The sequence below is a fragment of the Trichechus manatus genome, unplaced genomic scaffold (assembly GCF_000243295.1).
Source record: "Trichechus manatus latirostris isolate Lorelei unplaced genomic scaffold, TriManLat1.0 scaffold00233, whole genome shotgun sequence".
In the NCBI taxonomy this organism is placed as follows: domain Eukaryota; kingdom Metazoa; phylum Chordata; class Mammalia; order Sirenia; family Trichechidae; genus Trichechus; species Trichechus manatus.
In genome coordinates this window covers 1,799,207-1,813,582 of record NW_004444169.1, presented here as the reverse complement: position 1 = coordinate 1,813,582, position 14,376 = coordinate 1,799,207, and the positions used below count along the sequence as shown (strand labels likewise).

At 40.9% G+C, this 14,376-nt stretch overlaps 1 protein-coding gene across 1 annotated transcript in view; it reads left to right on the top strand.

The window, feature by feature from the left end:
• The first annotated feature begins 1,125 nt into the window (after window positions 1-1,125).
• WNK3 (WNK lysine deficient protein kinase 3) overlaps window positions 1,126-14,376 on the top strand; it is a 312,303-nt gene continuing 299,052 nt past the window's right edge. The window contains exons 1-2 of the mRNA XM_004389125.2: window positions 1,126-1,166; window positions 2,485-2,570. The gene's annotated coding sequence lies outside the window, so the exon portion shown is untranslated. The remainder of the gene's footprint in view (window positions 1,167-2,484; window positions 2,571-14,376) is intronic.

Genomic DNA, 14,376 nt, shown 5'->3' with positions numbered 1-14,376 from the left:
AAGGAGAGTTCCTGTTACTTTTTGTTAAAGATGGATGGATGTGTATGGTGGTGGGAGTAGGGCAACATTCAGAAATAAACATCGTGGGCACAGTGGGAGTCAGGTACTACAAAGACTACAAAGACTTGGAATAACTTTGTAACCTTTGAAGCGGCCCACCCCTTGGTGGTTATTTGGCTGTTTGGCCTCTATTTTCCCACAGTAGTCAGCAATTCAACAGGGAGAAGTATTATCTTCAGAGGCACTGAGGAAAGAAAGAGAGTGGGAGATTCTATCCATTCTACAGCTAATTAGGAATGCAGAAACTTTTAAAGTATAGTGGTGGCACTACTTGGAGACCGTACCTTGCTCTTCCAAATTTGGCAAGTGAGGAAGATTTCCACAGCCCTGAGTCTTGTTCCCTCGTAATCTCCCTCCATTGTCAAAATTGGAAGATAGGAGTTTGAATTTATTAAGGGCATAGTCTGGTTTCCTTTTATGTTCGGGCAATACTGGGATTAATAAGTGACCTTTAATAAGAAAGGGACAGAGACAAGAGACAGGACTACAAGGTTTCCCACCATTCCACTCCATTGACTTTGGAAATCTCAGTGTTAAATTTATTGATAGTGCCATTTTTAAAGAGCTGAAAAAGGCTGAGGTTCTGAGGCCTCCAGCAGGAAAAGAAAAAAAAAAGGGGAGAGGAAGAGGTTGGCGTAGCAGCTTAAAATATTAGTTCTGCCTTTTTTCCACACAGTCTCCTACCCTCAAGGCATAATGCTAAGGCCTGAGGGGCATGCAGAAAGAAATCCCACCCTTTAGGAGCTTTCATTAAGGGGCTGTTGGCACCAAATACAGCCTGAAAGTGGGGGGGAAGGAATGGAAAATGCATGTGCTCTGGAGTGAGGCACACCTGGGTTCAAGTTCTGGCTCCTCCACACATACTTTTGTGAACTTGAGCAAGTCATTTTTCCTTCCTGAGCCTCAATTTTCTCCTATGTGGACTGGGATGGTTGATGTGAGAATGACAGAAAAAATTTTGTACTGTGCCTGACACAGTACAGGAAGCAGTTTTTAAAAAAAGCTGCTGCGCCAAGGTAACATGTAGTGAAAGCTCGAAGGAGGCAGTATTCACTACCATTTGGAGTACTCGAGAGCTTTTGCAGGAAGTTGGACGTTCAGAGACGGTAAGAGCCAAGGATCACTGGGAGGTGGACTTTCCGCAGGCGCGCAGTCTAGGAGCCAGGAGCAGCAGCGAGAGGGAGGGGCTACGTTTCCAAAGGGGTGGCTACGGCACTGAGGGGCCAGGGAAGTTAACTGAACTCTTAAAACATTACTCCCTCCCCCAACCGCCACCGCCTGGGCCGAGGGCTATTGTTCCCAGCAAAATGACGCTGGTAGTTCTACTTTGTCACATAGGGTCGCTATGAGTCAAAATCGACTCAATGGCATCCAACAATAACAGCAATCCCCCTCCTGGCCGGAGGTCAAAGTAGGGCTGGGGGTTGGGAATGGGACTGGAGGCAGGGGCAAAAACTACAATTCCCAGGGTACACTGCACCCACCCGCGAAGCGCAGGGCACGTGCCCAGGCCTAGCGGTTACATGCCATCAAAAATCCGTTTCACAGCTTTGCTTTCCCATCCCCGCTTTTGTTGTGGCCCAGCAGCTGCGCACGCACTGCGGTCCTGGGGCTGGGGGTTGGGGGCACATGCCTTGGCCGTTGCGAAGGAAAAGTAACCAGGAGACCAGTATTTGTAAATCTCTGCTTCGACTTCTAATCCCGAACCGGCAGGTATGGGTCTCGCGAGAAAATCCGGGAGTTGGAAAAAAAAAGTTAGGGGTGGCTGGCGAAAAGCTGCCAGCGGGTACCACATCCCAGCAGAGCTACCGCATTTAGAGGCATGCGAAGAGCTAAGAGTGGGCGGCGGATGGCTAGGAAGTAGTGTGTACGTGGACTTTTTTTTTTGGAGGGGAGACCTTCTGGACACACAGGAGGTGTTACCCGTGGTTCCTCGCTGATATTTTCTTTTTGGAAGGGGGAGAAGCCTGTCTCCTCAACGCGCATCCCTCTCTCCCGCTGCGTTGATGATGGCGGGGGAGGTGTGCGCTCCAGTTGGCTAGCCAAATGGCACCTCGCAGCGATAGGGGCTGTTCGGAGTTAGGGCTGCTCCGTTGGCTTCCTCCGCCCCTCCCCCTCTTTTTCCCTCCTCTATCTTCCCCGTCCCCCTCCGCCCCTCTCTCCTACTCATCTGAATTCCCTGGCTGGAGTACGCGTGCGCCTTCTCAGCTCCCGGGCGAGCGTGAGCTCGGGGCTCATACCCCGCTCCCCTAACCCCGCCCGCTCTTTACCTACTGGCCTTGGCTGGCTGGGTGGGCTCGCTGTGAGACGCTCACGTGCGCACGCGCACACGACGCGGAGCGGGGCTTGAGACATCTAGGAGGGGAGTAAGAAGCATCGGAGGAGGTGATTGAGGGGGAGGTGGTGTGTGTATGTGTTTTACAGCGTGGCTCGTGGTGGGGCGAGCAGAGGCTTGAAAGAGGGCGAAGGAGCAGCAGAGTCAATCTCCCTCTGCAAGAGCTTCTAATCTGGTGAGGGTCCCGGGCCGGCGAGGGCGCTGGGAGAGAGGGAGGAGGCCGGGGGGCGTGTCTGGGATCAGGCTGAGAGATGAATGGGCCTGAGATGAATGGAGGGAGGTGGCGGCGGCCAAGAGTCTGTTCCGAGTAAGAGCCCTAGTAGGAGGAGGCTTGACCCAGCCCGAGTGATCGCGGCCACCAAGCGGTAAGGAACGAGGCTGAGCTAGGGTCTTCGGTGTTGTCGGAGCTGGTGTATGAATGTGCGAACAGGCAGGGAGGCAAATTAAGAGGGGAAGGTGAGGAAGGGTAGGTTTGAGGTCGAGGTGCGTTTTTTGTTTTGTTTTCTTCTTTTTTTTTTTTTTGGTGGGGGGCAACATTGGGAGTTGATGGAAGACCAGTGAACAGAAAGGTGAGGAGGCTATAGGAGGGAGACCGGAGACGGTTGACAAAGGACCGAGTCATTTTTTAAGTGAGATTGAGGCTACTGAAAAGGAAAATCATTTCGGGTGTGGGAAGCTGAGGAAGGTTTCAGTGGGTTGTATCGATGGGAATGGAGTGGGGGAAAGAAGGGATTTAATTAGAGGTTGAGTTGATGTATGGGGGTCGATAGGTTAGGTTCAAGGAGATTGAGAGGTGTTACTTGGGAATGGGTGATACGTTCTGTGACTGACAGGTTGGGAATGGAGAGGAGATGGTATGAGGGGGTTAGGATAAAAGTGGTGGGGTGGCTTCACTGTACTGACAGGTTTTGTTTGACTAGTTAAGAGTGGTGAAACATTTATGTAGTGGGTGGAAATCCATGCACGTGTGTATCACCATATCTTGGGAGTTGATAGACCTTGTTAAAATGAAACTGAACGATGTTAGTGATATGGATATTACTTTTTAAGAGTTGGTTAAGGCAATTATATGAATACGTAGCATTTGAGTTGTGAAAAATCTTGCATCCAATTTTGGAAGGTATGGTTACCTTTTTTTCATCTATAGTAAGTTGTAATACCAAGAAACAATTGAAGAGGTATCAGTATACGACACAGAACACCAGGTGTGTTTTAGTCTCTATCCTTTGGACTGATGAGTTTAAAATTTGTTTAATGCAAGGTATCTTTCCTTTGGACTGTTGAGTTTAAAGGACATCTAAAATGCACTAAAGCTGATTTTGAATGCTAAAATAATTATACATGATTTTTTTTTGTCATCCTGAATTTACTTTGTTTGAGAACTGGCACCTGATTTTGGTGAGAGTTTAAATTACACCAGATTACTTGGACATTTTGTTCTCTGAATACATTACTTCTGATAAAGAGGTCTTGTGATGGTCTCATTCTGTTCTGTGTCAAGATTAATAACTTTTCATGATTATTTTTACTAACTTTACTGATATATATTGAATTATCTTGGAAATGTTGCAAATTTGAGAGCATTCCCATGCCATTTTGCTTTTAATTTGCTTTGATGTTGGAAAGAGTGTAATCCCTGTTTTGGCTACCCAGTTTGAATTTAAGTGTTAATAAAGCTCTGTTCATAGTCTCTCAGGTTGAGATGAATATGTAGTGGTAGAATAGCAATATAAAGGCACTATGAGAGCCTGGAAATGTTGCACCAACTCTGCCTGGCAAGGTGGTCTCCCAGTTTTGAACTAGATGTTCCTGGAGTGAAAGGGTATTCAAGGTATTGAGGCTTGAAAGTATAAGCATGGTGTATCTGGGGAGTGGAATGAGATAAAACTGTAATCTTAGGTTGAGGCTGGGATGAAGGACTACTTTAAAGAGTTAGGAGTCCTAGATTGTTTTTAAGAAGGGGAGTAACATAAGCAGATTTATTGTGTTCATCTCTCTTCCTTTGCTTCTGATGCCCTTCTCAGCCTGGAATGTCCTTTTTCCCCTTCCTTTCAATTTGAACTCATCCTTTAAGACTTGTATTATCAGCTATTCCTGGAAGCCTTTCTTCTTTTCCTAGCACCCTCCACCAAACTAGGTTAGGTACCCCTCCTTAGAATTTCCATCACACCTTGTCATATTTTTATTACATTTCTGTTGGAGGCAGGCAGGAAAGGTATTTTCCTCCTTTTACTTGAGAGACAGAATGAAGCTCAGAAAAATAAGACTTGAACTAGTAATTGAGTGGTAGATCCCGGACTTCTGACCTCCAGACCAATGTTGATTCTCATATCACAAGTCTGTGTTGGTGGTTGTAATTATTCTGTATTGTTTCTGGAGTTAAATTCTGTAATGCTGATTTAACTTTCTTCCATAAAATAGAGTTTCTGTTTTCACTAAGTTCGCTATTGTTTAGCCAGTAAATGATAATGCTGATGGCTGCAAAGTACCAGAATAGTCAGAAGAAATGAGAACTCTTATGTTACTATCAGATTTCTAGTCCGATAATTCAATTAAAAAATAATTAGTGGATGGCTTCTGTTTTTTGTGTATGTTTGTGTGTGGGAGAGTAGGATGGGGAAATTGTATGTAAGAAAGAATCCTTCCTTTCTCAGTCTCTCATCTTAGTATAAGTAGACCAGCTCTATTTGTAGATATGCTTGATTACTTCTTTTTGGCTAAAAGCAAGAATTCTTTCAAAGGGATGGGTCTTCTCCATTTTTGTTTAAGATCATAAAATTTATGGCACTGTTAGGAGATACTTGATGACTGCAAAGGACATCTGTAAAGCATTCATTCAGACATTCCCAAAGCTTCAAAAGTAGAAGTTGATGCCATTTTTGGTAGAGCTTGTCATGAGAGTTTGGTTTGGTAAATGTTGAGGAGCTTGACTTACCTGCAGAAGTGAGCCTTTAATGCCCTTTCTTTCAGGAATATAGTTTTTTATGAACTTATTTTTTTAAGTCATTGTTATTCTTTGTATTATTTAAAAATTTTAGGGATAATTTGGGTAGGATTTTTTACCTCATAATTTCTAGCATTAATCTTTCTTATAATTAAATCAAAAATACAGTCTACACTGGAAAGAAAATCATTAATGCAAGCAAGAAAACATATTTTACTTGCATTAAAGTATGCAAAGTTGAGTAAGGTTTAAGATGCATAACTTAGACAGTAGTTTAGATCCAACCACTGGGAATACAGAGCCTTTTTAAAATTAAAATTTTTTTTTATTGTGGTAGAATGTATATAACAAAACATTTGCCATTCTAACCATTTTTATGTGTAAAATTCAATGACATTAATTACATTCAACATGTGCAACTATCACCACTATCCGTTTCCAAACTTTTTCGTTACCCCAAACAGAAACTTAGTGCTCCTTAAGCAATAACTCCCCCCCCCCCACCTACCCCTGGTAACCACTAATAGACTTTGGTTTCTATACATTTGCGTATTCTAGATATTTCATACAGGTGGGATCGTATAATATTTGCCCTTTTGTGACTGATTTATTTCACTCAGCATAATACTTTCAAGGTTCATCCATGTAGCATATATCAGAACTTCGTTTCTCCTTATGGCTGATTATATATATATATATATATATACACATACATATGTATCTCCATACATCTGTTGATTTACACTTGGGTTGTTTTTATGTTTTGGCTACTGTGAATAGTGCTGCTATGAACATTCATGTACAAATTTCTGTTTGCCTTCCTGCTTTCAATTCTTTTGGGTATATTCCTAGGAGTGGGATTGCTGGGTCATATGGTAGTTCTGTGTTTAACTTTTTGAGGAACTGCCAAACTATTTTCCATAGCAGCTATACAATTTTGCATTCCCACCACAGCAATGGGCTAAGGTTCCAGTTTTTCCACATTCTCGCCAACACTTGTTATTTTCCATTTTTTAAAATCATAGCCATTGTGGAGGTGGAGGTGAAGTGGTATCTCATTGTGGTTTTGATTTGCATCCCCCTAATGACTAATGGGAGTCCTTGGGTGGCAAAAGTTTGGTGGTTCAAACTTGAGGCACCTTGGAAGAAAGGCCTGGCAGTCTGCTTCCTAAAAGTCACAGTGTTAAAAACCCTGTGGAGTCACCATGAGTTGGAATCAGCTTGACGGCAACTAGTTTGGTTTTTTGGAATGGCTAATGACATTGAGCATCTTTTCATGTGGTTGCTAGACATTTGTATATCTTCCTTGGAGAAAAGTCTATTCAGGTCCTATGCTCATTTTTTAATTAGGTGCTTTGTCTTTTTATGTTGTTGAGTTGTAAGAGTTCTTTGTATATTCTGGATACTAGATTCTTATCAGGTAGATGATTTGCAAATATTTTCCCTCATTCTGTGGGTTCTTTTCACTTTCTTGATAATTTCCTTTGATGCACGAATGTTTTTAATTTTAATAAAGTCCAGTTTATATTTTCTTTTGTTGCTTGTGCTTTTGGTGTCTTATCTAAGTATCCATTGCCAAATCTAAGGTCATGAAGATTTACTCTGTGTTTCTTGTAAGAGTTTTATAGTTTTAGCTCTAGTATTAGGTCTTTGATCCATTTTGAGTTGATATTTGTGTGTGGTATGAGGTAAGGGTCCACCTCCATTTTTTGCATGTGGATTAACTTGAAGTTTTAAAACTATGAAATACATAATATTACAATACTATAAGTGTATATTAGTTAAATGAAGCTATTTTGTGGCAATATCCAATTACTCTTTGGGCAGTTGTGGAGGAGAAATGTTCATTATATTTGAAGTATGGAGATATTCTAAATCTCTTCATGAGTTAGTGAGATTTTATGATCAGAAAACTTCAGTATGGCAAACTGGATAATCCTTATGCTAAAGTTATATAAGTGATTTCTTAATAAAGAAAATTATTTTTGTTTTCAAATTGTTTATGTAGGTAAAACCTTTGCTTAAAAATAGGAAAAACAGATTTAGTTTATAATTATCTTTTTATTGTGGTAAATATATATAAGAAAAATTTCCATTTTAACCATTTTTAAGTGTACAATTCAATGACATTAAGTACATTCACTACATTGCGGAACCATCACCATTATCCACCTCCCACACCCCTTCATCACTCCAAATAGAAACTCAGTACCATTAAGCAATAACTTCCCATTCCCCTCTCTTCCCAGCCCCTGGCAACTACCAGTCCACTTTTGTCTCTGTACATTTGCCTATTCTAGATATTTCATGTAAGTGAGATCATATAATATTTGTCATTTTGTATCTGACATATAATTATTTTTTAATTTCACCAGAAATTGGCATTAGATTTATCCTAAAAGCAATCATATCTATGTGTTATATAGTTTATGATTATTCAGATCTGGAATCTATCCAAACATTTTGAGCCAACTTCTTATCCAAAAAGTATATCAATCAATAACTTGTGGAGACTTTTTATTTATAGCTTAACCTATAATCACCTGTATATTATCGTATTTATTTAGGAATAGTGTAAGAGTATTTCATAATTAACTATAGTTGTAAAAATGAGAATGAAAGTTTAGTACAGCACAATTGGTTGAAATCTCAGCCTCTAGTTAAGCATAATTAAAATAGGGACATTAATTTGAATCTTTTTTAAACGAGAGGATGTGGGAAATCTGTGCTTGATCAGCCTCAAGATCTATGAGGTGATAGTTAAACTGTGATTATATCCACTCTTACCAGAGAATAATTTTTGTCCTGCTGGGCTACTGTGGCATTTCCAGTCAGAGTTAGCCTTTGGAGGTTTCTGGCAAAAAACAAAAGAAAACAAAAAACCCTTGAAGATACGTGGTTCCCATTTGCTAAGGAACCTTTCAGAGGCACTGATAACTTAACTCTGAAGCTGTAAGCTGGAGTGAATTGTAGAGTATGACTTACTCGAGGTATTTGTAGGTTCTGCCATTCATTCAACAAATATTTTTTGCATTTCTCCAGTGTGCCAGAGTTGATGTGTTGAGGGTAGATAAAACGGAAGTGAGGCAGACAATGACTGTCCTCTTGGAGCTTATATTACAGTGGAGGATGATTGATTGTCAACAGATAAATAATTTCATAAAATATAAATGCTAAGATGAAAATTTTGAAATGGGTGCTGGGATGTTAGGGAAGGACCTCTTTAGCTCAGATGCTTAGGGAAGGCTTCTTTTAGGAGATGACTTTGAACAGAGACTCAAATGTTTAAGAGACCAGCTAAGATCTCTCGGTGGAGGCTCCAGGCATTGGAGACAAAGACCCTAGCTTGTGCTAACCTCTTTTTGCTCTTTTGCCTTTCCCAAATGCCCAAGATTTCTTTAAATTGACTGTATTATTAAACTAAACTTCTTAGTATCTTTTCTTAATTAGTCATATTTTAGGTTTCTTGCTATTTAAAATGGGTGAATTACTGCTTTCTGTTTCTAAGGAAAAAAAAGCCACAGGTAAATTCCTTATGAGAAGAGACACTGTTCCAGAGTGAAATGTCACTGGTGTAGGAGTCAGCCTGGGTTCTAGTCTTGCCTCAGTCCCTTAGTGTGATCTCATGCAAGTTTGTAAGCATCTATTTTCCTTGTTATTTATTTACTTCTTTTGTTCCAAAAAATCATTTTATTTTTTTTTTTACAGAACAACCTGCAGTTAAAATAATTGGGAATTCCTACTGGCAAATCTGTTTATTTTATAGCTCTAGCAATAGATTGATCATGAAATATAAATTTTTAAAAATACTTCATTGTGTTTTAGATGCAAGTTTACACAGCAAATTGGCTTCCCATTTAACAATCTTTATACAAATTGTTCCGTGACATTGGTTACAATTTTTACAATGTGTCAGCATTCTCACTATTTCCATTTTGTTTGTTCTGTTTCCATTGATCTAGTTTCCCTTCCCTTCCTTGCCTTCTCATCTTTGCTTTTGGGTAAATGTTGACCGTTCGGTCTCGTACAGTTGATTGTTTAAGAGACCACAATCTTCATGGGTGATATTGTTTATTTTATAAGCCAGTCTATTATTTGACTGAAAAGAGACCTCCAGGAGTGGCTTCAGTTCCAATTTAAAGGGGTATTTTAGGGCGATAGTCTCAGGGGTTCCTCTAGTCTCTATCAGTCCAGTAAGTCTGGTCTTTTTTAGGAGTTTGAGTTTTGTTCTATGTTTTTCTCTCATTCTATCCGGGACCTTCTATTGTATCCCTGGTCAGAATGGTTGGTAGTTGTAGCTGGGCACCATCTAGTTCTTCTAGTTTCAGGTTAGAAGAGGCTGTGGTTTGTGTGAGCCATTAGTCTTGTGGACTAGTTTCTTCTTTGAGTCTTTGGTTTCCTTCATTCTTTTTTTCCAGACGAGTAGAGACCAATGGTTGTATTTAGATGGGCGATTGCAAGCTTTTAAGACCCCATACACTACTCACCAAACTACGATATAGAACATTATCTTTATGAACTATGTTATGCCAGTTGACTGAGTTGTCCCGTGAGACTATGGTCCCAAGCCTTTTAACCCAATAAAACAATCCCATGAGTTATTTGGATATGTCTAGGAAGTCTCCGTAACTGTGCCCACTATGTGGTTTATTATATATATGAACATATATGCAGCACACTCAAACATATATATACATATGCCTACAGATACACCTGTACATGTACATGCATGTACTCGCATATGCTACACTCATACGTGCATACACTTCTACCTATATAACCACACACATTTTTTGGCAGTTGTTGCAGAGTTGTATATGATACAGCATTTACTGAAATTGTCCCTTTTTCTTGTGTACTTCTTAGTGTCTTCATTTACCTTGGTCAGGTTGTGCAGACTTCACCCATATTTGGTATTGCCTTTCCCATCACCAAAAGTAACAAGTGTCTACTATCTAGAAAGTGATCCGCTCCCCCCCACTCCTGGTAAACATCAAAGAATGTTGTTTTCTGTGTGTTAAATCCTAACCTCTATGACTATGAGTTATAATCCCATTTGGGAATGGGTTATTTTTGTTATGTTATTGAAGTAGGATTAGTGTAGGGTATATCTTGAGTCAATCTCTTATGAGATATGAAAGAGATAAAATAAGCAAGTTAGACAGCAGAGATTGGGGAAGAGAAATGTCAACCCACATGAAGATCTCCCAGGAGCAGAAATGTAAAGAGACAAGGGCCTCCAAAGCCAATGGAGAGAGAAAGCCTTTCCCTAGAGCTGGCACCCTGAATTCAGACTTCCAGGCTCCTAAACTGTGAGAAAAGAAATTTTTCTGTTTGTTAAAGGCACCCATTTGTGGAATTTCTGTTAACAGCAGCACTAGATAACTAAGACTGAATTTGGTACTGAGAAGTGGGGGTGCTGCTCTTACAAATACCTAAAATGTGGAAGTTGTTTTGGAATTGAGTAATGGGTGGAGGCTGGAAGAGTTTTAAGGTACCTAATAATAAAAGCCTAGATTGCCTTGAAGAGACTGTTGGTAGAATTATGAATGTCAAAGACAATTCTGGTGAGGGCTTACAAGGAAGTGAGGAGAGCTATAGAGAAAAGTCTCTGTCGTGTTAGAGAATACTTATGGCACCAGCAACAGAATGTTGTTAGAAATGTGGTAGTTAAATATGCTTCTGGTGAGGCTTTAAAAGAAAATGATGAACATGTGGTTGGATGATAGAGGAAGGGCGTTGCTTTTTATGCAGTGGAAAAGAACTTGTCTGAATTATGTTCAAATATTTGGTGGAAGGTAGAACTTGTAAGTGAGGAACTTGGATATCTGGCTCATGGGGTTTCTAAGCAAGATCTTAAAGGGGCTGCATAGTTTCTCCTTGCTGCTTATACTAAAATGTGAGAGGAAATAGATGAACTTAAAAATGAACTGTGTAAAATGAAAACAAAACTTAAAGATTTGGAAAATTCTGTTGTACAAACTGAGGCCATGTGTGCTAGTATTTTTACCAAGGACATGAGTACACAATCTTTGTTAAAGGGATTAACATTGTGACTGATGAATCTAACCAGCTACCGCAGCAGAAAACCCATCAGCTTAGACAAAGGGGACAGAGAAAGAATAAAAGGAAAGAACGCTGTCAGCCTCTTGGAATTCTACAGGCAGGAAACAGGCCAAAGGAGCTATATCTGTTATCCTCCAAGAAAAAAAAAGGACCATCCGTGGAGTAGCTCAGATAGCAGCTGAACTGTTGGAAGGACCATGGGAAGCAGGGCCTTCTACGTTTCAAAGGGTGGGGCCACAGTCTCCTGGATCTCATAGGATGGGGCCACAGTCTCCTAGGTTTCAAAGAGTTGGATCTTCACCAACTCAGTTCTGGAGTGTGGGGCTGCTGTTAAGGTGTGCCAGGGGGATGGGGCTGCTGCCCTAAGCTGCAGGAGCAGGGCTGCCATGCCCAAGAGGCAGAACAGGATCTGCCAGGGCCAAGGGGGCACTACTCAGATGCACTAGGATAATGGGGCCACCCAAAGCCTAGGGAGAAGGGTTGCCATCCCTGTAGGCCTGAAAGGCGAAGCTGAAGCCCAGGGCCAAGGGACCTCCACCCAGAATCCAGAGGGTATAGCCAGTGCCCAGAGTCTGGAGGGCGGAGCAATTGTTCAGATGGTCCCAAAGAACAGAGGATTATTTTTAAGCCTTGAGACCTAATGTAAATTGTTCTGCTCAGTTTGGACTTGCGTGGTGCCCATTGGAGTGCTGCTGGCACAATGGTTAAGAGCTTGGCTGCTAACCAAAAAAATCCGCCAGCCACTCCTTGGAAACCCTATGGGGCAGTTCTACTCTGTCCTGTAGGGCTGCAATGAGTTAGAATCGACTCTGCGGTAACAGGAATGGGTTTTTGGTGCCCGTTATCCCTTGTTTATCTCCAGTTTCTCCCATTTGTAATGGAAATATCTACCTTGTGCATGTTCCACCATTGTACTTTGGAAACAGATAACTTGTCTAAATTTCACAGGTTCATAGAAAAGGAAGAATTTTGCCCCAGGATAGAATGCACCTCAAGTTTCACCCATATTTGATTTAGATGATTCAGAAGATGAGATTTTGGACTTGGAGTTGATTTAAGACTTTTGGGATGATGCGATGGGTGAATGTGTTTTTATTTTTTATTGTGCTTCAGGTGAAAGTTTACAGCTCATGTTTCTCATATAAAAATTTATACACATATTGTTAAGTGACCCTTGTTACAATCCCTATAATGTGACAGCACACTCCCCCTTTCCATCCCAGGTTTCCCATGTTCATTCGACCAGCTCCTATCCTTTTCTGCCTTCTTATCCCACCTCCAGACAGGAGCTGCCCATTTAGTCTCGTGTATCTACTTTAACTAAGAAGCAAACTCTTCATGAGTATTATTTTATGTTTTATAGTTCAGTCTAATTTTTGTCTGAAGGGTTGGCTTCGGGAATGGTTTTAGCTCTGGGTTAATAGAGAGTCTGGGAGCCATGTCTTCTGGGGTTCCTCTAGTCTCAGTCAGACCATTAAGTCTGGTCTTTCTACATGAATTTGAGTTCTTACATCACACTTTTCCCCGGCTCCATCAGGGACTCTGTCGTGTTCCCTGTCAGGGCGGTCGTTGGTGGTAGCCGGGCACCATCTAGTTCTTCTGGTCTCAGGCTAATGGAGTCTCTGGTTTATGCGGCTCTTTCTGTCTCTTGGGCTCATATTTTCCTTGTGTCTTTGTTGTTCTTCATTCTCCTTTGCTCCAGGTGGGTTGGGACCAATTGATGCATCTTAGATGGCCGCTTGCTAGCTTTTAAGACCCCAGACGCCACTCACCAAAGTGGAATGCAGAACATTTTCTTAATAAACTTTGTTATACCAGTTGACCTAGATGTCCGCTGAAACCGTGGTCCCCAGACCTCTGCCCTGCTACTTTGTCCCTCAGAGTGTTTGGTTGTGTTCAGGAAACTTCTTAGCTTTTAGTTTAATCCAGTTGTACTGACTTCCCCTGTAGTGTGTGTTCTTCTCTTCACGTAAGATATTTCTTGTCTACTATCTAGTTAGTGAATTCCCCTCTTCCTCCCTCCCTACCCTCGTAACCATGAAATAATGTTTTTTTCTGTGTTTAAACCTTTTCTTGAGTTCTTAAAATAGTGATGTCATACAATATTCATCCGTTTACAGCTTACTAATTTCACTCAGCATAATGCATTCCAGATTCATCCATGTTGTGAGATGTTTCACGGATTCATTGTTCTTTATCATTGCATAGTATTCCATTGTGTGAATATACCAAAATTCGTTTATCCATTCATCTGTTGATGGGCACCTAGGATGTTTCTGTCTTTTTACTATTGTAAACAGTGCTGTAATGAATGTGGATGTGCATTTATCTATTCGTGTGATGGCTCCTGTTTCTCTAGGATATATTCCAAGGACTGAGATTGCTGGATTGTATGGTACTTCTATTTCTAGCTCTTTAAGGAAGCGCCAAATAGATTTCCAAAGTGGTTGTACCGTTTTATATTCCCGCTAGCAGTGTATAAGTGTTCTAGGCTCTCCACAACCTCTTCAACATTTGTTATTTTGTGTTTTTTGGATTAATGCTAGCCTTGTTGGGATGAAATGGTATCTCACTGTAGTTTTGATTTGTATTTCTCTAATGGCTAATGATCGTGAGCATTTCCTCATGTATCTGTTAGCCACCTAAGTGTCTTCTTTGTTTAAGTGCCTGTTCATATCATTTGCCCATTTTTTAATTAGGTTATTTGTCTTTTTGTTGTTGAGGTTTTGCAGTATCTTGTAGATTTTAGAGATTAGACCCTGATCAGATATATCATAGCCAAAATTTTTTTCCCAGTCTGTAGGTTGTCTTTTGACTCTTTTGGTGAAGTCCTTTGATGAGCATAAGTGTTTGATTTTTAGGAGCTCCCAGTTATCTAGTCTCTCTTCTGGTGCTTGTGCATTGTTACTTATGGTTCGTATTGTGTTTATGCCATGTATTAGGGCTTCTAGCGTTGTCCCTATTTTTTCTT